The sequence below is a fragment of the Triturus cristatus genome, chromosome 5_2 (assembly GCF_964204655.1).
Source record: "Triturus cristatus chromosome 5_2, aTriCri1.1, whole genome shotgun sequence".
Classification (NCBI taxonomy): Eukaryota; Metazoa; Chordata; class Amphibia; order Caudata; family Salamandridae; genus Triturus; species Triturus cristatus.
The window spans coordinates 694,849,313-694,872,142 of record NC_140588.1 but is presented as its reverse complement, the minus strand read 5'-3'; positions in this window follow the sequence as shown (position 1 = coordinate 694,872,142).

Here is a 22,830-nt window from a genome sequence, read left to right as displayed (position 1 = left end):
GAACCTTAACTTGGTTCGACTGATGCTGATACAGGCCCCTTAGAATTTTCCGTTGTCAATTTTGATGCCTTATTTAGCTAGGGAAGTTCCTTTATGGAACCAATCTATTTCCTATTTTGTATTCTGTATATCATTATATTTTTCATCTTCTTCTTTATAATAAACAAGTTAAGATTGCATGACTAAATGGATATATCTGCTTATTTGATAAACTGATTTATTGATTGATTGACTTATACCATGACTAAAATTTGTTAATAAAACATTCATGTTTGGGACACCATTCTCTGAATTTCTTTGGAACCAAATTGGTTTCACTGTAAATGAAATTTGGTGCTGATTATAGCTTTCTTTATACACTTCCACTCAATAATACAAGGTCGATATGACCAGTGGTCAGTTCTTAACAATAGCTACACTAGAACCTACAGCTGCAAAAAGATACGGCAGATTCAAAACAATGCAGCCCAGGACTTGCAGCAGATAACTAACATACTAGGCAACCATATGTCAGTACCTACAGCAGACCAACAGTAGCAGCTGAACCCCTAGGGCTTCTCGGGTGAGTACTGTAACTGAAGACCTACGTAGCAACAGATAGCTGGCACACCCAAATACAGAATCAAAGACTTAGCAGACCAAGGCACTGGCCTATTGGTAGCTTGCATACCAAGCATGTATGCAAACATGGCTGCTGAAGTTCAATGGTAGACAGCAGGTTCTTAGCAGTTAGATAAAGTACAGGACTGTGAGGACAGGGACAACCAAAACATGACGGACATCCATACCCCTACTGGGGAAACAGAGCGTTGTAGTTCTCCGATGAAACGTGGCATGTGAACGGCTACGCCCCCTTTTTGCGGAGGAAGTGCCGGCCTGGAGCGGTGAGAAGAGAGACGCGAGCATAGAGGAGGGGCCGGTTTGGAGCAGCAGAGGCGAGGACGAGAACCAGAAGACGAGAGGAGTAGACGATCATGGAAGCGCAGCTCAAACAGAAGAATCGGCGGAAGGGACTGCTTGGCTTGCGGGGAAGACTGGAGCAGTGGATCCCAAGCAAGGACTGAGCCACAACATTGCCTATGCTACCGGTGAATCCAAGAGTGAAAGCACTGCTACAGTCCCATTCATCACGACCCTGGAGGCGGGTCGCAGTTCAAGGCAAGTCCCTCCACCTAAACGGTACTTTCGGTGGGGATCCACAACATAGGAGACACTCTGGTGACATATGAGCTGGGAGAAGAATACGGAAATGATTATGTCACTCTACACAGTCCTCCCTTTTTGACCCTACCTGCACAAACCCCTATTCTTTTGTTTGTTTGGTGGCAGTAGCACGTGAACCTTTCTTTCCAATGGGAAGCCCATAACTCATCATTTGTTTTTTGATTTTTTTTTCTTTTTCTGTTGCCACGCATGAGGAGCGCCACTTCCTGAAGGAGACAAGGAGGAAGAGCCCTTTGAACAGTCAAAAAACCCAGAGACTGATGTTATTTGATTACTTTGGTTCCTTTTGTATAATAAACGAAATACCCCAAACAGACTGTCCCATACCTCTGCTTGTTCTTTCTCTCTCAACAATAATCCTTACAAGGACTAAGAGCATAACAGTCAAACTCTAGATGCTGGTAGTTCATGCATCTGGCTGTAGGCACATGATGTAAATGGATGAGAGTGCTTGAAAAGGGTCATGCCAGTCATCTCTGTAATCACACCTAAGCACCTCCAGATCTATCGTCTGCTTGCAGGGGATCCCTTCCCTTGACATGATCCTCCAATCTGGCTCCTTCCTCCTTCCTCTGAAGCCAATTATTGTTTTATATACTGCTTTCTTGTGCGTTTGCAGACCACACTAGTGGCAAGAAGCGTTCAAAATTTAACAGTTACTAGACTTAGTAGCAAAGTGTTATTTGGGGCTCATCTGATTTCTGCTTTCTTGTTGCCTTTAGCCATAATGCTTACTGGCCTCAGCAGCAGATGACACCTGCTGTCCTTAACTCCTCTGAATCCGGTGTCCATTACTCTCATTGTAGTAGGACAATGAAGAATCAAAGCTGTGCAAGAGAGTCAATTGTCATACTCTTTTTCTCTCTGTATGTTTGCTGCGGGCAGTGGCCCTACTATAAGACCTGCATCGATTGCCTCCTGATTCTAGGCCAGCCAATGCTACTATGTTAATTTGTAATTTAAATAGCCCCTTTCGCAGCCTTTCCAATCAGCCTTAACCAGTCATCAATCAGACTGGCAATGGCACTATCAGTGCCCCTTGTAGGCAAGTCCAATCAATATTTTGAAAAGTAGACAGCTAACTGCAGTGCAGCAAGAAACATTTGCCGCCTTCTATTCCCCTCAACACACCTACCCATGCAGCCACCAGTGCAACTTCCAAGTGCTCCCTAATATTAATAATAATGATAATAATAATAATAATAAAAAATAAGCCACTTGTACAGAGAATGACTGCCTCCGAAGAGGCGTCTCTGCACTAACCCTAGGTGTAGTTCGCGAAGGAGCGCTACGCGTAGCTATGCAACGTGCACTTCGCACTACGCGAGCTACGCGTAGCACTTCGCGAACTGCGTAGTACCCTGTTCGCACTGTGCCAGATGCCGTTTTCAATGATTGCACAGTGCGGACAAGCATCCGGCACTGTGCAATCATTGAAAACGGCATCTTGCACAGTGCTAGCTGTAGTTTTCTGCCGCTCGAGTAGATTTTTACTCGAGCTGCAGCATTCTCAACGTGAACTGGTAGTTTCTCATCACGAGCGGTTGCGAGCATACGCGACCACACGCAATGAGAAACCTGACCTCCCCGCGTTGAGAATCTCGCCAGGAGGTTTATTTACCACGCTCGCGATCGCCAACTTGATGTTGCTGATCGCTAACGAGGAAAAAGTCTTGCAGGGATGTCATTTTGCTTGCGCGTGGTCGCCAACTTGACGTTGAGGACCGCGAGCAAGCAAAAAATGACCGCTGCACTACGCAACGCTACGCTACACGTGTTTGCACTGTGCTATGTGCAATTCACGTAGTGCAAAGTAGCGCAAACTTCACAAACTACACGAGCGTAGCGTAGTGCTTTGCCCCGGCTTACTCTGCACTAAACAGATTAAACAAAACAGAAGGCACCAGGGAAATAATGCAATCTGAGGATTAATCCCAAGGTGAATAATGCAGTCTGAGATTAATCAAAAAAGAAGGTCTTTAGCTTCTTTGTGATGATAAATTCGGATGGAGCTCTTCTCAGAGTGAGGGGCAGGACATGCCATAATGTGGGTGCTAGGAGTGTGAAAAATCTACCTCTCCTTTTAACTTTGCGTACTTTGGGAGCTTGAAGCCACAAATGATTGTTAGATCTAATACATCTAGTTTGATAGTCAGGCCTGGGCCTATGCTATATATAAAGAGCTCTCTTCTGTAGAAAAGTTCTAGAACAAAAAATGTGAGCTTTAAATTTGATCTGTTTAGTAACTTGTAACCAGTGCCATCCTTTCAGGTGAGGAGCCCACTTTTGTTGGATGGCGATTTTTAGAATCAATCTGGCCGTGGCCTATGAATCAGATAGGCAGTAAGACCCAAGTACAAGATGTTGGAATAGTCCAGCCTGAATCTAACTATGGCATGAATAATGGTTTTCCATGTGTTGTCTGAGACTCAATGAAGCATGTTTTCAGAGATTTAAATTTGGCAAAGAGATGAAACAATCTGAATTTGAGGCGCAAAAGAAAGATCAGTGTCAAATTTTATTCCAATGTTTCTAGCTGTGGAGGTGGAAGTGTGGGGAAGACCTAGTTTGTTGGGTCACCAGTACCTTGACTAAGGAGTACAATTGGTTAAAAAAAATGTAAAAAAGAATTTCCATTTTGTCAGAGTTTAATTTGAGACAATTATTAGTCATCCATTCAGCTACTTCCCTCTAGCACCTTTTAAAGGTTATCAGGGTCTCTCCATTATCCTTGTGGAAAGTCAGAAACAGCTGCATGTGATCTGCATACGAAATCACCTGTATACCACATGATTCAAAAAGCTTTGCCAATGGCTCCAGATACACATTGTGCAATGTGGGGCTCAAAGCTGATCCCTGCAAAACCCCATATCTTGTTGGTTTAGGGGGTGATGTGTAAGAAGGAAAATAGAACACATGAAATCTATCCTCAGCAATGAATTTAATCCAGTCAAAAACTTGCTCATGGATCTCTATCTTCCACAATCTGTCAATCAATATGAGATGCAACAAAGTGTCATGGGCAGCTCACAAATCTAAGAGAAGCACCATGGCCGAGGAGCCCTGATCCAGATTAGATCTGATTAATTCTGTCACTACCAAAATCGCTAACTCAATGCTGAAACCAAAAGCCTTCTTGAGATCCACGCAAAAGATTGCTATTGTCATGGAAATGAGATAGTTGTTGGTTAACAAATCTCTCAAGAATATTAGAAATTGCAGACAGGAGTGAAATTGTTCAGCAAATGGAGCAATTGTGCTGATTTCCAGCACATAGGCCCTGTGGAGGTTATAAAATAAATAGTCAAGGAGTAATTAAGTACTGCATTAATGGTTCCCGACACCAAACTTAACATACGAGAATGGCAAGGGTAAAGGGGACCCCGATTTACACTTAGAAAGTTCCTTCGTAGACCCCTCAAGAGATATAGTATCAAAAACAGATCGTTGGGGGCCCAGGTCCGTGCTAACCTCGTCTGGACTAAAAAGAGGAACATCACCTGTGAACTTTGAGTAGACAGTCTCAATTTTACATAGAAAAACTCAGACAGGTCATTCCATAGTTTCAAACAAGGGATACATTTGTTTTGTGTAACAGCAAAGAAGCCAAAAGATTTTTGAAAGTTCATGTGACGTATTAGAGGGTGAAATAATTGAACCCTGAGAAGTATTTGCCTTGCGCCTTACATACTGATTTGCAGAATTTCCTTAGGGCTAATTCATAGCTATTTTTTGCATCAGAATTGTAAGATTTGCTCCATTTTCTCTCAAGGGTTTTACAGAAGCTTATTTCTTTGCTCAGTGATGCCAAAAACCAAGGAGAGGTAGGATTAAAAATAAAAATAAATAAATAAATTAGTCCTTTTTGGAAGGCAACTTTTGAGAGCAGTGATGCAATCTGAAGCATCTGTCGTCCAGTTATTAAAACTGGCCACATCTCAGTCTAGTGTGCCAGTTGTTTTAGGTAGAGTGGAAAGGAGTCAATAAAAAAGAAGAGGTTCAGATATGTTATGCCAAGCTCTCATCATTTGCAGCCCTCTCAGCTCAAGGATCTCCTGAATTTAGCCCGGACCCCTGCCTTATTTCTCCATTCCGGCCGGTTGGACTTTCTTCTACTTCTGTGCATGGTGTACCAGTTGTAGGCTGCAGTGGAAAAAAACACCTTAACAACGTAAGCATGGAGGAGTCTGTGACAGCAGGACTTTTTGCTGCTCTAGCTCAGTGATTCTCTCCGAGCAGGAGGCTGCAACTATGCATGCTTGTGATCTGTGCCTAATTTATTTAAGGATGAATGTAAAATGTAAATGTAAATTTGATACTTGTATAGCGCACTACTCACCCACAAGGGTCTCAAGGCGCTTGTACGAATACCGCTGTGGAACACATCCTGGCTTTCCCTGTGAGGCATCCACTCCTGGGCACCCCCAAGGTGGAGGCCAGGCATCCTTAGCATTGTGGGGGCTGTTGTGGAGATTAAGCAAGCTATTGCCCAGAGTTGCAGAGTGGGACTCCATGATTGGAATAGGCACCGAGGCAAGAATTATCAGGTCCGTGGAATTTGTGAGCCCAAGACCCACCGAGGCAGGGAATTGAACCCTGGTCCCGGGCTAGACCTCTGCATCAGGGTCTGCCGCTCTAATCATTGAGCCACACTTCTCCACCAATGTCAGCCCCAAAGCTTTGCTTAGAAGCCTGTGGTCAGCACTACTGAATGTCGGCATGTCAAACGCAGGGCCTGCATAGTTAGATCCCAAATCATGCGCCTTTAATCCACTATTAAACACTTCCTACCCGTTCACTGCATTCCTGTAGGTTCCTGTTTTCTCGTATTGGCAATTTTTTTGCATCTTTCCCTTCTTCCCCCTTGTGTGTTTTTCACTCTCTTGCTCTGGGTCACAGTCTGATGAGAAAAAGTGTTGATCCCCGTAGATGAGTACCAGTGGGCCCCACCTGCAACTACCAGATCAAATTAAGCACTGCCCGTGATCCATGCAAACACCCCTACCACCGCCAAGGCTCCATATTACTATGGCAGACCGGAGCATTTTTGCCATCCATGCACCATCCCAGTGCTCTGGCTTATGGTCACTACAGACTGCCCTAAGACTAGGGGCTCAACAGCTTCAACTTTCAGAAGCCCCTGTCCCCCATTTTCGTTCTTCAGCCTGTCCTCAGAAGGTTTACCTCTGCTGCCATGCCATAGGTCCTGATTTAGATCCTGGCAGAGGGGAATACTCCGTCACCAACGTGACAGATATCCCATCCGCCATGATCCCACTATATCTTATGGAGATTATAATACGTCGGACGGGATATCATCATGTTTGACAGACTATTCCATCCACCGAGATCTAAATAGGCCCATAGTTGGAAAAGTTTGAGTCAGCTCAGCACTTGGTTGCCGCCACTGAGGCCAGCCCAGTCACTCATTCCTTTGACCTCCTGCAGGAAAAGGTAGTTTATAACACTAAAGCAATGACTGGTCTGAGTGATGTTGACTGGGCTCAGTGGTAGATGACACAGTCCTGTTCAATTCTGACTCTACTGACTCCAGGTGTACTGTATTGTGCTCTAGCTGCAGAAATAGCCTAGAGTCCAGGACTTGACAGTACTTTCTCATGGTCATCTCTCCTTATATGCTGCTTCAGGTCTGTTGTCCAGTCCCCATCCAACTTAATTGGCATTTCTAAGGAGGACATGAGCCAAGATCACAGCTCACATAACCTGAACCAACAGTGGAGCACACAGTGTGACCCATACCACACTGCATGAGTCATTAGCCAGCACTACCACAGTCATTCACCCACCCACAGCACCCCTGTCAACCGGATGTGTTTGTATAATGTTTAGCTCACCTCCAATCTCTCTCTTTGGTCTCTGATCAGTGTAGTTCTGATAGATGAGGAGGTTGGACGTTGTGTTGGTAACTGCACAACAGGCACACTCACTGGGTTCTGGGTTGGTACGTAGTTGCCTCCTGGTGCTGCACTCCATTGATCTGGCCTCAGGTTCTGATGAGTGAACCTTGCTCAATCAGAAGCTCATCTCATGCAAATAGGGAGCAAGACAGGAAGCCAGGACAGAGGGCCCTATGACCTGGACTTTCCCACTATACCACAATACCAAAGCCAGTGAATGGGTCACACACTAACCAAAGTGAGACACTGCTTCCAAATGCTTCATTAGGTGGCCACAGACAACAATGGAGCATAGGACACAGCCAGCATTAGAACACGGGTAGAAACATAGTACAGACCGAGCAACCAGGGGCCATATTATGTATTAGGGCACACTTTGCCTGTTAGCGCCTGGCGAACCTTAAAACAGGTGCGGCAGGTGCAAACCGAGTAGTGTGCCCTATTACATAGAATGTACTGCCCCCAGGACAGCCGTGAACTTGTGCTGCCCTGGGGGCAGCACATTCAAGTGAAATACGGAGCTGCTTTGAAGCAGCCGCTCCATGTTTCACTGTGCAGGCGGCAACCGGCCTGCACTATTAAAGGGGATTAGAGATCCTCTTGCAGGCGGGTGCAGTCAGTGACTTCACTCACCTGCAAGGGGATGTTCTGGGGAGTCCGTGGGGCCCCCTTTACCTCCACCAGACGGCTGCTCTCAGGGGGCACACTGACATTGTCAGTGCGTCTCCTGAGAGTGTCTTTGCCTCTCTGCCTCTGCTCCCGCTTCTGTAATACGGCGCGGCAAAGGGATTACCTTATGTGCATGGCTCATGCCTCCATGCACATGAGGGAACATCCCTGAAGATAGCGCTGATGCTTTAAGCGTGCCAGCACTATCTGTGAGACAGAAAGGGCTGCACAAGCATCTGCGGCCCCTCCTGAAATACCATAGTATCCCAGGGGTGTGCAAAGCTGGCTCAAACGCACTTTCTATAATACGGCCCCAGGTGCGCACTGTAAATGCAAATATGATTGTCTGCTCTAAAGTTAAATGCACGCAGAAGGAGCCAGACTTCTCCATGAAACCTGAGCAGAGCCCACTAAAGCCAAACATGAAAGAAGAGGGTGGAGGAAGCAGAAAGCTCAGTGCCAACCACTCCTGCTCCTTAGCTATAATCCACCTTTATGCTAGCAGCTAGCAAACACTGGTCTCCTTGGCAGAGGAAGGAGAAAGAAAGAAATCTGCCTTTGCTGCCTCCTCCCTTGTGTGCCCAGAACCGAACCCTAGGACCTATTTTTCTCTGTTAATAAAAGCCTGGGCTTCACACTCCAGAATTAATTGTGCATCTGTCACGGGGCCATAGACCAAATGTCACAGGCATGCATAATTGCCCCCACCCCCTGAAAAAAGATCAGCTTCACGAAAATTAATTTATGGGACTGATAGAATTCGTAACTTCCAATGTCAGAGCAGCTTTCCATATTCCCTTCTCCTATTCCAGGATTGGTTGGGCAGAGCCCCGCACTCCTCTATTCACCGCATACCCTTGAATTTTGTTTTTTAAGCAAAGCATAGTAAAGGAGACAGACAACTCAAATGGCTCTGTGGACCTTTTTTTTTTTTTTTACTATTTTCTATGATCCTTATTCCAGACCCTACAGAGTCATATCTTGATGAAAGGCAAAGGTTATGTGATCTTTTTAGAAGATGATAATCTGGAAAATATGTTAATGCAACAAGATTCACTGGATATTTATATTATATCTAGGTTGTACCATGGACCACCTCCGATAGTGGTCGGGGACGTTTCTCAAGACCCCTGTGCGCAGTTCAGAAAATGGAGCCCTCTGGCCCAGACTCTTGTGTTGAGATGCAAAAGTCATGTTTTCCTGTTGGGTGCCATCAACAGCAGACACAGTTGTACTTAGTGAGATAGGGGTCAAACAGTGCTTTAGAATATCACATACCATATTTTCTTCAGTCACTGGTCCCACAGAAATCCAAGAACCCATCCTTCTCATGCAACATATGAAATCCCATCCGGGGAATGGAACTTTGCCTAACAGTTTTGGTCCATAAGTAACATCTTCCTGTCTGCCATCGTACGTTTTTGGACTCCACCATCACGACAGTGTTAGAATTTCCCTTTTTGTTCCTTCCGTGGTCCTCTGAGCTGATTCTTAGCCTCCTTGTATGTTTCTGTTTTGCGTTTCTCTCCTCAGTTGGTGACCTGCTTATCTTCTCGCGTCCTGGGGTTCCTGTTTGGTTTCCTAAACAAAAAGTGCTCTATTTATATATGGTGGCAGTTGCCAATGTGTAGTAATTTTTAGGTCAGAATTGTTTGTTTCACTAATAACTTTGCCACTCTTTATTGAATCATCAAAAAACTTTCTAAAACAATTGGTGCATCTCAGTTACTTTCTTGAGTGTTTCATGGTGACCTGTCAAGTGGGGCAGAGAAAAAGGTGTGGTCCCAAAACACATTTCCCCATGGAATTTCCATAGGGAAAATTAAACAACGATACAAAAGAAGCAACGGAACTGAATTACACCAAATTTTGCAAAAAGATAGTTCTTTATCCAGAAAGCATGCTTTTTGTGATTTGATGTAAATCTGTTCAGTAATTTTTGAGAAATTAAGGTTAAAAATGTACAGATATATAGTGCAGAGGGACTACTAAGAGAAAGAGGGCAAAGAAATCTGTTATGATTGGCTACTAACAAAGATGTTTGGCAGCCGTTTTAGGAATTGGGGCTCAGTCTCCATGTCCTGGAAAAAGGAAGAAATAACATATTAGGGGCAGGGTAGAGATACTCTGACCCCCTATGCCTAGCGTCAAAATATTTATTATTTTTTGGTACCACAGTAAAAACTGAAAAAAAGGAGTGACCGCCCTCTCAATTACAATTCCGCCAGGGGTCTTCACAGAGTTCATAAAATTAAACCCTTGGGGAGCAGACATGCATGAGGGCCCCTCCCCAAATTCTATATGCCCCCAGCGCCCCCCCCCCCCCAGTCATCCCCCCAGGGGCTCACACAATGTTATTTGGGGCCCAGTAGCCAATCTATGGATCCCAATGTGGTGAAAAGCAAGGAGGCCCAGACACCCACTCAGTTCCCAGTGGGGCAACAGCAACAGAAATACAGGCTCATTCCCCCCACACCTGAGATGCGCACACTTGTGGATAGCTGACGGGGAAGCTGGTAGAGGGCTTGCAGAGCTGCCCGACCAAACAACCGACTTTCACCTGGGTGCCCAGTGGGCACGGGCACCCAGGATTTAAAAAATAAAAAATGGAGATAAACATGTGATACAAGACTGCGCAACAAAAACAAAGCAGCAGGAGGCCCGCTGCTTATTTATTCATTGCTCCTGGTCAAGGGAACAGTCCATTATGCCCTGTAAGGGCCTATTTGCATAGGTTTCTTTCTTTGTGGTTCCCCAAGGCACTGCCGACATCTCTGCAATGTATTTTAGGGAGGCGGCATGGGGTGAAGCAGCCCCCATCTCAGGATCATTTAGGCAAAATTAACCCTATTTTTCACCAATACATAGGATGCATGACGTGGGGAGACCCTTCAACCTTTTTAGGTATTCCTGGAGCTGGGGATCTTCAGCTCGGAAGTGCAGGGACTCCTAATGGTTAGTCCTATGACTGCATTATGTGGCCTGAAGTGGTAAATAAAAAGATTTAACACGTTTAATGCTGTTTTTAATACAAATGCTTTATCTACAATTTTCTTGATGAACCATGCAATGATTACTGATAATGAATGCCTTTACACATGATTACTGAACCCATTGGTTTCAAAAGTGAATCCTATTATGTAGTGATTGCCTCATATTTCACAGTTGTGACCCCTTGACAAAGCCAATAGGCCTACTTTATTTAGCAGAACATCTCCTTATGTGTTGATATAAGTGGGGTGTATTGTGATCATCAGGGTTGTGACCCACTGGGGTCAAATGTGATTTAGGGATATCACGAAAGGTATTTCAACATGCCTGTTGTATATATTTGGAAATAATGCATAATATTTATATGCGAGTGACTAATAAGTATACTTTTCCTTTTTCATAAACAAAAATCACAGTCTTTGCCCTGCACAGAGCTCTTTGCGTTCAGGCCAGTGCCTCACCCAACCCTACTTTGCACACCCTTCGTCCTGAGCAAAGTTCATTGCAGACAGACCATTCCATCACCAAACCATACTTTGCACAGCTTATACCCTGTATAGTGGTGTTCATAGAGATGTCAGTCCCTCAACATGCCATACTACTTGCAGTCTTCAGCCTGAGGAGATATCTTCACAGAGAGGACAGACTGCAACCATATCTAAATATGCACATCCTTCTCCCTGTACAGTGGTCTTTGTGAGGAGGCAAGTCCATCACAAAACCCTACACACACAGTCTGTACAGGGGCCTTTGTGGACAGGTCAGTTCCTCACCAAACCCTATTACACACAGTCTGCGCTCTGTGTGCAGAACGTTTATACATACCATTCCTTCCAGACACCTAAGCCAAATGATGTGGGAAGACTCTACTACGCACAAGATGTGCGCTTTGTGCAACTCTTCATTGGAAGCCCACTCCCTCCACATTATCAGTCTTTCTTATTTAGCAAAGGCCCTACTCTGTACAATTAGGTATCATTGTAATATCATAGTTTACGTCAAAAGATCTCCTACAAATTCACTGAAAATTATCAAAGGTGAAAATGACATATTTTGGTGTGGTAATAATTTCCTACTTAATGTTAAAAAAAGCCTAGAAATTCACCGAAAAAACAAAGATTAAAGTAACTTTATAATTAGGTCTGGAAATATTATTTCACATTACGTTAAAAAAGCCTCAGAAATTCACTTAAAAAAACAAAGGTTAATGTGATTTTATAGTTAGGTCTGGTAATAATATATTACTTTACATTAAAATACACTTTAGAAATTCACTGAAAAAACAAAGGTTAGAGTGATATTACATTTAGGTGAAAATGTTGGATGTATTGTAAGATGTTAAACTAAAAAACACAGAATTTACCAGTTACAGTTCATTGAGCTAACTATAAGTTGCTCCCCGCCATGCACTGCTATGACTATTACATCACTCTTGACATGTTCAATGACATAATTGATGACATCACTGATGACTTCTCAAATGACATCATTGATGACATCATCCACACTAGTGCTGTTCAATTTACTTTACATAATTGTACAGTTGTTCATGAAGAGGCCACTTCCTCAAAACATCCAAATCCTATTTGGTGGTCAAGTCCCTACTACACACAGCCTTTACCCGATGGACAACTCATTATGGTGAGTCCACACCCTCCAGACACCCAAATCCAATTATATAGCTAATCCGGTACTATACACAGCCATCGCCCTGGGCACAGCTCTTTATGTAGAGCCCACTCCACCCTAAAGTGACTATAACTTGCTCCCGCCATGCACAGACTTGTCAGCAATGATGTAATAGATCATGTCATGAGTGATGTAATATATTGGGTTATTAGCAGTGCATGGCATGAGTGGAAGGTCTTGTTACTATAGGTGCATGGATTTAATGACCCAGGATACTTACTGCACTCCCTTCATTCCCCATAACATTAAAAAAATGTAAAGAGCCCTCGCAGGGCATTACGAGGCGCTCCTTCAAGGATCAGTGAATATAGCTTCAGAGCCCACCATAGTGGGCTTTCCCTGCCATTACAGGCCCGCCCCAGCGTTAAAGGCCCGAATCAAAGGCAAGGGCCTTTAACAATGGAAAGGGTCTTTAATGGCTGGTATAGCCCGGCTACAACGGGCTATAAAGCATTTAGAACATTCGTTCCCATCAGGGTAGAATGTTCTAAATAGGAAAACAAAGGTGTGAGTTATAGTTAGCTTAGGGCACGAGTTAGAGTTACTTGAGATAACTTTAACTATAACTGCTGAATTTCTATGGTTTTGTGCATGTAAAATCTGAACCAAACTATAACGTCCCTGTAACCTTTGTTTTCTTAGCGAATATATAAATATATAATACAATATATGCATGAATGGATGGATGTTTTATGTAATGTTTATTTTAATTACACAATAATAGTATGCAGCTAGGCCTGTCAGGCCTTCAGTAAAGGTTCTATCAAGAATTATTAGTGGCTATATTTGACCTGTAAGGTTTGTTAGAGGGGGTATCCAATACCACAATCCTTCCCAACAAAAGTATTTTTTGCAAAAAGTTCATGTAACAAAGTAGGCTACAATATAGAGTAATAACAATCCATGCTTAAATGCCTATTGACTTTAACATATTTTTTTCACAATCAATATGTCAGGCCTACTGTCTTTATCGTCATTATAAAAGATCAGGCCTATAACCTGTAGATTGTCACAATAACCAACTCAGACCTACTTTGTTGATCATCGGCTTTTCCACAAGGCATCCATCATATGCACCGTAATAAAATTATAAATATGTACAAAATTACAGTTGCCAAACTGCTAAAAATAATCCTTACTATTACAGCCTAACAAGGATACCATAGGGCAAATCTCTCCCAATGGTTTGTTTTGGTGGGTCACTATTACATAACTCTGCTAGTCTATTAGTAACAAAATACTAGGCCCGGGCAAAATTCTAATTATGCCGGTTTAATTTGCATAGCTTCGGGTATTCTGCATTGTGCTTTTTGCCTGGAATTATAACATTATGGCACGTCACTTAATTTCACTGCCATTCATGGCAAAATTATAGCGCTGGAGCGTGGAGACAACATAACCATCTCGAACGCAAGAGGCTGTTGTTCGCTATACTTGTGTTTCTCGTGCAATTTCTTTTTGTGCGAAATACGTCCTTATGCCAAAATCTGACACAAGGAAGCATTTTGCGCTAAAATATAATGCTAAATGATGAATTTGCTTTTTGCTGAAATTCATAGAATTTCATGGAATTTCCACAACATTTTCTGTAATTATGCAAATTCAGGAAATTTCAGACACCCCTACAAAACACCTGCCGGCAGTCTTTTCCAGAGTGTTATAAATTCTTTGCTTAAAAACGTATTGCCTTTAACACATGCTTTTCACAATAGGTAGATCAAGCCTACAGCTTTGTCATGGCATTTCATGATATACAGACCAAACCTATGGAACCTAGCATTACTTTTCCCAAAGAACCGGTAAGGCGTATATCCCTTAAAAATGTCTTTACACTTTAACCAAAACAGAACTATTCAAGTTCACATTAGCTGGCAACCATCTTGCATACAGTTATAAATTATAATTATGTAAAAAAAAAATAGAGTTTACAAAACAATATACAACACCTCTCAATAGGGCTTCCCAAGAATCATCAAAGTCACAGTGAAAACCCCATGATTTCTGAGAGTGGTTGGCCAGCACAATACCATTGCCTAAAACATTCACTCTGTGAGGTTACATGTAACACAAAATTCCTGTCCATCATCTGTAATGCAATGTATTAAAAACCAATTGTTAGAACCCTAATGGTTTTAACAAATGATTTTCACAATAAATAAGCATGGCCTATTGCCATAACTTTCCATAAAGTACCGATTAGACCTATCTGAAAAAGTTTCCGAGCACATCAATCAGGCCGATAACCTATATAATTGGCTTCTCACCATAATCAAGTTGGACTCCTGTTTGAGCGTAAGCTTTTTTACAAGGCAACCATCAGGCCTACAGTCATAGAATTAGAAAAGTATACAAAATTACAGTTGGCTAAGCAAAATACTATGTCACCTAAGAAGGCGTAACAAGGATTCTCATGTAGCAAATCCATATCCACGGCTTGTCACAGGGGGTAACCATCACCAAAACCCTTGCTTGCTGCAATAATCTGTGAGATTGCATGTACCAAAATACCTTTTTGTAGGCTTTAATATAAAGTAATAACAATCCACTCTTAAATGCCTATTGGCTTCAACATTTGGTTTTCATAACATTTCATAATAAACAGATCAGGTCTCTATCCATGAAAATTTGCAGTCCTACTGTATCAAGTAGAAACGTTGCCACAAGTCAAAAAGTGCAATGCAAGCACTCTTTTTAGTGGAAGCATAAAACTTTGGCTCAATCAAATTCTCTACACGGGGAAAACAATATGTGGTCGGAGCCTGAGCCCTTCTCTCAGTAGTGCTCTGAAAGCCCTCTCTTATTGATCACAAAGTCTGGCACAGCTGCGCTGTCAACGCAGACCTAAAAAGGCAGAAACCTCAATAGGTGTAGCCCTGGACAGCCCTTATTTCTTTCAAACAGACCGCTGCTCTCTGAAGCTTAAAATGAATGATGAAAAGAGAAGTGGATCTGTGCTGATGCCAGAGGAAAAACCATACATCATAAATGATCTACTTATCTAAGACTCTTTAGCAGCATTACAGTGCCATGTTCCACCCAGAAAGCTTCAGCTCCATTCCAGTGTTAGCTTGATACTTTTGTTTTTGGTGAGCCTTCTCTAGGCAGCCATACTGCTGCTGGCTCATGCTGTTAGCTAAGCAGGGAATCCCTTTTTCTGAGAAAGCAAACAACTTCTGCCCAATCAAAATATGTATTCCTGTCCTCCGACGTAGTACTCCCGAAGCCTCTGTTTCTTGGCTGATCACATAAGGTCAGGCAATAGTTGAGCTGACAAGCCAGACTTAAAAGACAGAGCACAGCACAAAGGCTGTATTGAGGCTGGCTGGTCAGGCTGCTGGAGTACTCTCCAAACCCTGCTTGTAAGCAGGAAATTCAGTATCCAGAATAAAGGACTTAGGTCAGAGGACTCAATTTATGCGACACTGGAGCACCGAATTATCATGCAGTTGGCTAAATTATGCATTACCTATTTGCTTTAAAACAGCTCTGCAGAATAATATAGTACATTTAATATCTGTTATATATGTGCTTCAGGAGATGGTACTTCAAAATTGAAAACATAGAACCTTAGAATAATCACACATATGTGACCTCTTTTTAATTGTGAATAGCCTGTTCAAATAAAAGTAGCTTTGAGAACAGTGTCTGTGGCTTGAAAACGTTTTTATCATAAAAGACAAAACATTACAAAAAAACCACATGTATCCTCTCCACCCGGTTTTATTACATTTTAGTATTTTACGTGTCATTTGCATGCTGAAGCCAAGCGTCCCTCCCTCTGACCATCAGAAGGGATGTGTACACTATCTGGGAAGCTTTCTCACCTCTTTAAATTGCTGATTACATCACTTAACAGCCGAAGAGGAGCACTCTGAAGGGTTCTTAGGTAGTAATGCTTGCAATGTTGGGTGACAATTCTAACATTTATTAATCCATTTGAGATATTTATTTCCATCTGCAATTTTGCGGTATATTACAAAATCTGTTACCAGTGCAGATCATACACGGCAAACACTGCAGCTGCAAAAAGGAGGTTTGTCCAGTGGGTTTTACTAAAATGCCCTGGGTATTGGTAACCTGTCAGCGTGCTGCTAGGAAACCGAGGCAGAAGCAAATCGCCAATCGTTCCCAGAACACCTTTCCATGGAAAATGTTTACACACATGAGCACCTTCCGATTCCTGTTAGACATAGACCTTTTGTCGAGGCAGGGAAGCTTCAAATCAGACCAGACAAAAACAGAAATACATTTTATGCATGGAATCCTCGGACTTATAATTTTGTCATCTGTGTCTTGCAAAGCGAAAAACGTCATCGCCATAATAGGTATGGTCATTTCAGAAGGCACAGTGCAGCGCCGTACTGCTAAGGACGACTTTCTGCATAAGGGGTTACATGAGCAGACATTCACAACTGCTTTTCAATTTAAAAGGACACTTTCATCTACCACATTCAGGACTATTTGGTTGAGAATTCTTCTCTTGCACACTGGGAAAGCAAAGGTGTCGAAGCAGGGACGTTTGAAGTAAGGCTGAATAGTTTTTGGCAGCACTGGTGGTGGCAATGTGATGCTCTGTAATAGGTGTGCGTGTACGTGTGAGTGTGAAGTCAGTGCCTTACCTGGTAAACAAATAAACAATATAAGATCACATTAATGCTTTTGTACCTAGGAGAAATAGAAGCTTCGTGGTCAATTCGGCTTGTAGAATGAAATGATATACCATTATACAACTTCCAAGCATATTAACACGAACTATAACTTTTGTTGTTTTGCGAAGCACTTGTTTGTTTGATCTTGGATAATTGGCTATTAAATCTAACACAAGAAAATTAAGATCTGGTTTCATATGTTTCCACAGTTCATCAATTAGTAGCAGAGGCCAAAATGGCCCAAAGAAAAAAGACATTTACCCTTTGATCGAGGAGTGATGGGTTAAAAGATCTCTTGACTCAGTAGATCTGCTTGACTCCGGTTCAGAATTTATAGACTTAGTCGTCCACGCGTATCATTGGTTACACGAAAGTAAAAAAGAGAAAGGAAAGGCCAAAGCATAAATAATGATAATATGCAAGAAAAGATCTGAATCTCAAAGGGAGTCTAGCAAAGTGAAGCCCACGCAAATAGGAAGTGTTCAAGGCCTCATTTTAAAGCTTGAAAGAAATAGGAAGAGATCTTAAAATGTATGTTTAGACTGTGGTAAAGGTGGTCACTTGACAAAAACTGCAGGCAAAACCGGAAACCGTGCTCAGGGCTTAACCTTCCTCTGAAACTAAGGGACATATTATCAAGAAACGGCATTAAAATTATCGCCGCTTTAGCAGCAGAAAACTGCCGCTAAAGCGGCGATTATGGGCTTGATAATATGCCCTTGAGAATTCCAACAGAAGTCCATGTTCTGGTGTCAACATGGGCTTCTATTGGAATTCTCAAGGATAAATTATCAAGCCCATTATCGCCGCTTTAGCATCGGTTTTCTGCCGCTAAAACGGCGATAATGTTTAACGCCGTGCTTGATAATATGCCCCTAAATTGGGAAAAGACGGGGCATATTATCAAGGACGGCGTTAAAATTATCGCCGGTTTAGCGGTAGAAAACTGCCGCTAAAGCGGCGATAATGGGCTTGATAATATGCCCTGGAGAATTACAATAGAAGCCCAGGTTCACACCAGAACATGGACTTCTATTGGAATTCTCAAGGGCATATTTTTAAGTTCAAAAGATTTTTATTGGATAAGTAAAGGTGTCAATACATGAGAAAAAAAATACAAACATGTCTTCAATTGGAGAAGAAAGGTAATACATGGTAGTGAAAATATACAATTAATCAGAGGATAACAAGGGTTTGAGGCTAAATATCAAAAAACAGCACTGGTAGTAATGAAAATTAAAGTAGCTTATATAAAAAGAATAATACAAATGAAAAACAATATCACTCAGGGAGGCTTAGAGACCTCTTGCTGAATAGGTGATACATGGGAAGAGCGTTTAGCACAGATATCTAGATACAAGGTTACAGGAAGCCATAAATCATGTCGTTTAGCAACTAAACTAAGGGGGTGCACAAAGACAGTGTCTAGCCTGTGATTATAACACACATTGTACCACCATGCTTTAAAAGAGATATTCGTAAAGTTTTTCCAGTTGACGGTGATTTGCTGGAACGCAACAGCTAACAACAAATCAACAATTTGCGTATTAAGATGAATGTCATCCCAGCAGGGAGAAAGGCTTCCTAAAAAAATATTGACAAAAGAAAAGGGGAATGTAGTGTGGAATATGACATTGATTTGGGCCCAAACTAGTGTCCAGAAATTTTTCGTGAAGGTGCAAGAAAAAAGCATGTGAAAAAGAGTGGCGTTAGGAGCAGAACAGGACCAACAGAGATCAGGTGTGGAAGAAAATCTTTTATTCAACATCTGGGGAGAGAAGAGGAGTCTGTTGTAAATGAAGAAAAGAGTTTGTGTGAGGGAGGCAGCCCTAGATGTCTTGCGAAGTTTGGTCCATAGTTTATCCCACAGGGAGGTGGGCCAAGAGATGGCAAAATCAGATTCCCACTGTTCCTCAACTTTGGATTTTGGTCTGGGTGTGAGAATCGTATGGAACGAGTGGTATAATGAGGAGGCTGTAGGGTGAGTGCGCAGGAAGGAATGAAGGTGTGAGGTAGGGTTGGGAGGGCGAGGATGCGTGGGGTGGTTAGAGAGAAGAGCATAAGTGGACATGACTGCATTTTTAAGCGCAAGATACTTGCAGGCAGAAGAACGGGGGAGATGGAAATGTTGACTGAGAACGGAGAAGGATAAGAAATCAGAATTAGAGAAGAGTTGAGATACCCAGATTAAACCCCTCTGTCTCCAGGTTTTCCAATAAAAGGGCTTGCGATTGATGGTTATACTATTGTTGTGCCAGATGGTGGAATTAAGAAACTCTGCTACAGAGGAAGGGGGGCTTGGGGAGGTGGAGAGAAGCAGCTTGGCTGTGAACTTGTGGATAGGAATGGAGGAGAAGTGAGGCTTGCGGGAAAATGAAAGGTATTCAGCAAAAGTGAAAGGGGATAAGGAAAGTCGCTCAATGACAACCCATAAGGGGGACGGCTCAGCAGGGTCTTGCAGCCATTGGGAAGCTTGCCGCAAGAGGAATGCCTTGTGGTAAGCGGGAAAATTTGGAAAGTTAACTCCACCTTCAGACTTGGGGAGTTGCAATCTGGACAGGGACATACGTGCTTTTTTGCCGGACCAAAGAAAGGAAGAGAGAATAGTGTTGATTTTCTTAAAGAACTTAGCAGGGATAGGAATTGGGATGTTAGAAATGGTATAAAGGACTAACGGGGAGAGCATCATTTTAATCGTATCAAGACGGCCCCACCAGGAGAGGTATAATGGGTGCCATCTAGAGGTGAGGTCGGACAGTTTTTGGATGCATTTATTGAGACATAATGAAACAGTGTCAGGGAGGGAGGAAGTAATGTGTAAACCTAGATATTTGATGTGTGAGGAGCTCCAGGTAAAATTGGACGCCATAAAGTCCGGTTTAAAGGTGAACTTGGTAAGGGGTAGAATCTCACACTTGTCATTGTTTAGCTTATAACCTGAAATCTGAGAGTAGTCATGGACTTCAGCTAGGAATGCGGGAATGGAAGATGTAGGGTTAGACATGAATAGTAGAATATCGTCTGCGTAGGCAGCAAGTTTAATATTAGTTTGGGAAATTTGGAAACCATGTAAGTTGGGGTTTTGACGAAGCTTTGAAAGAAAAGGTTCCAGGGCCAAATTAAAAAGAAAAGGGGAAAGAGGGCAACCCTGACGAACACCCCTACCCAGATTGAAAAAAGAGGAGACTAGACCGTTGGCGCAAACCGCCGCTCTAGGGCTGGAATACAGAAAGGAGATAAAGGAGATGAAGTGTGGGCCAAATCCAAACCATTTGAGGGCAGAGAAAAGGAAAGTCCACTCCACCCTATCGAACGCTTTTTCTGCATCTAGGGCAATGGCTGCAAGTGAGTCTTGGAACTGTGGAGATTTGGAAAGGACATTAAACAAAAGTCTGGTGTTATCAGTGATGAAGCGGCCCTTAACGAAGCCAGATTGTTCAGGGCCTAGCAATTCGGGAAGGTAAGGGTCTAATCTAATGGCGAGAGATTTGGCATACAGTTTATAATCAATGTTAACCAAAGAAATTGGTCTGTAATTCTTACAATGTTGGGTATCTTTGCCTTCTTTGGGTATGACACAGATGTGGGCATCAGAAAATGTACCTGAGGAAGAGCCATTCAATATGAAGGAATCAATAAGGGAATGTAGTCTGGGCAACAACAATTTGGAAAAATGCAAATAAAACTCAACTGTGAATCCGTCTGGGCCGGGGGCCTTATCTTTCTTGAGTGATTGAAGTGCTGAAAGTAATTCATCACTAGAGATTGGTGATTCAAGGGCGGATAGATCAACAGGGAAATTGGAGGGTGGTTGGATGGTGGCGAAGAAAGTAGCAAGAGAATGAGGAGTGGGGTGAGTCTCAGAAGAGTAGAGTTTGGAATAAAACTGGGAGAATTGCTCTAAGATATCAACATCCGTATGCTTTAAAACAGAATTAACATCGTAGATAGATTCAATATTCAGTTTGTTTTGCTTGACTTTTAAATAATTGGCTAAGACCTTCCCCGCCTTGTTTTTACCCCCATAGAATTTTGAACTGGATTTTAACAAATACAATGAAGCATCCTCAGTGGATTGTTTGTTAAATTGCATCTTAGCAGCAATGAGAGCAGTCAAACTTTCTTGCGAATGGGATGTATAGAAGGAATGTTCTAATTTTTTAATCGTACAAAGGAGGTCACTGGTACGTTTACGAGCGTTCTTGCGTTTAGCAGCCACAAAGCTGATAATAAAACCTCTGGCTGCTGCTTTATATGCATCCCAGACAACGTGGTTAGGCATAGTGGGAGTGTCGTTAATGTTGAAAAATTCTGTGGTAAAGTCTACAAAGGAGGCGGAGAATTTGGGGTCAAGGAGTAAAGTGTTGTTAAAGCGCCATCTCTTTGGTCCAGTGGACTTGGGTAAAATGTCAATGTTTATCAAAACAGGGGCGTGGTCAGAAAATAAGATGGGGCCTATGTCAGCATGGGTGAGGGATTGGGACATATGATGGGAAAGGAAAATATAGTCAATACGGGACTGGGAATGATGAGTCGCGGAGTAGAAGGTGAATTCTTTAGAGGTGGGGTTACAGAGACGCCAGGAATCAATGAGTTTATGCTGGGATATCGCTTGAGTAAAAAGCTTGTGGGACTTGTTGGGGATAAAAGGTGCCTTGGAGTTCCTGTCTAAAAAAGGATCAAAGGGTAGGTTATAATCACCTGCTAAAATAAAATTATCATCAATGTATTCAGTGATGCGGGAGGCCAATGCGCGCCAGAAGACCTGATCACCTCCAGTAGGAGCATAAATGTTAAGGAGGTAGAGAGGGACGCCTTTTGAGGAGAGTTTGACATACAACCATCTACCATCAGGATCTGATTCAGAAGCCAAGAGCAAATGGGTAAGAGACTTGCGGACTAGTACAACCACACCGTTTCTCTTACCATCACCCGGAGATGAAAATACAGCCCCCACCCAACCTCTCTTAAGTTTAGCAGCTTCAGCATCAGATAGATGGGTTTCTTGTAAAAAGGCAATGTCTGCATTTAATTTGGCTAAATGAGAGAGGATTTTTTGTCTCTTGATAGGAGAATGCAGACCTCTAACATTCCAGGAAACAATTCGAACTGACATTAAAGACTAATCAAAAAATGGACCAATTGGAGAGTAGGACAGCAAGGAAATGCCTCACAGCGGACAAGAGCATAAGAGGAAAAGAGAGTGAGATGAGAACTGACGCGAAAAGACAAGGGTAGAAGAAAAAGTGAGAAAGGAACCAGTGAAGCCATAAAAATAGGAGAGAGCCAAGAAAGCAGAAAGAAAGTGAAGAAGATACAACAATACTCAAAGATAATGGTAGGTAAGGGCCAAGGGGAAATAAAGTAGGTAAAGGGAGATGAATACAAGCAAGAGAGCCAATACACAATGGGGAGAAGAAGAAATGAAGAAAGAAAGATAAGGGAGAAGCATGAAAAATGCAATGACACCAGTAAATCTGAAAACAACGAGGGAAAAGGTACAATAAGAAAATATAAAACAAAGAAAAACATGATAAATGAGGAATGAAGAGTACTTACGAGGGGTAGCACGGGAAAAATACAATCAGGAACTGGGAATAAGCGGAAACACACATGGAGATGAGGGGAGGGAGGTAGGGCCAACTGGGAGAGGCAGGGCATTCGGGGTGAGAGAGACGTCCAACCAGGGA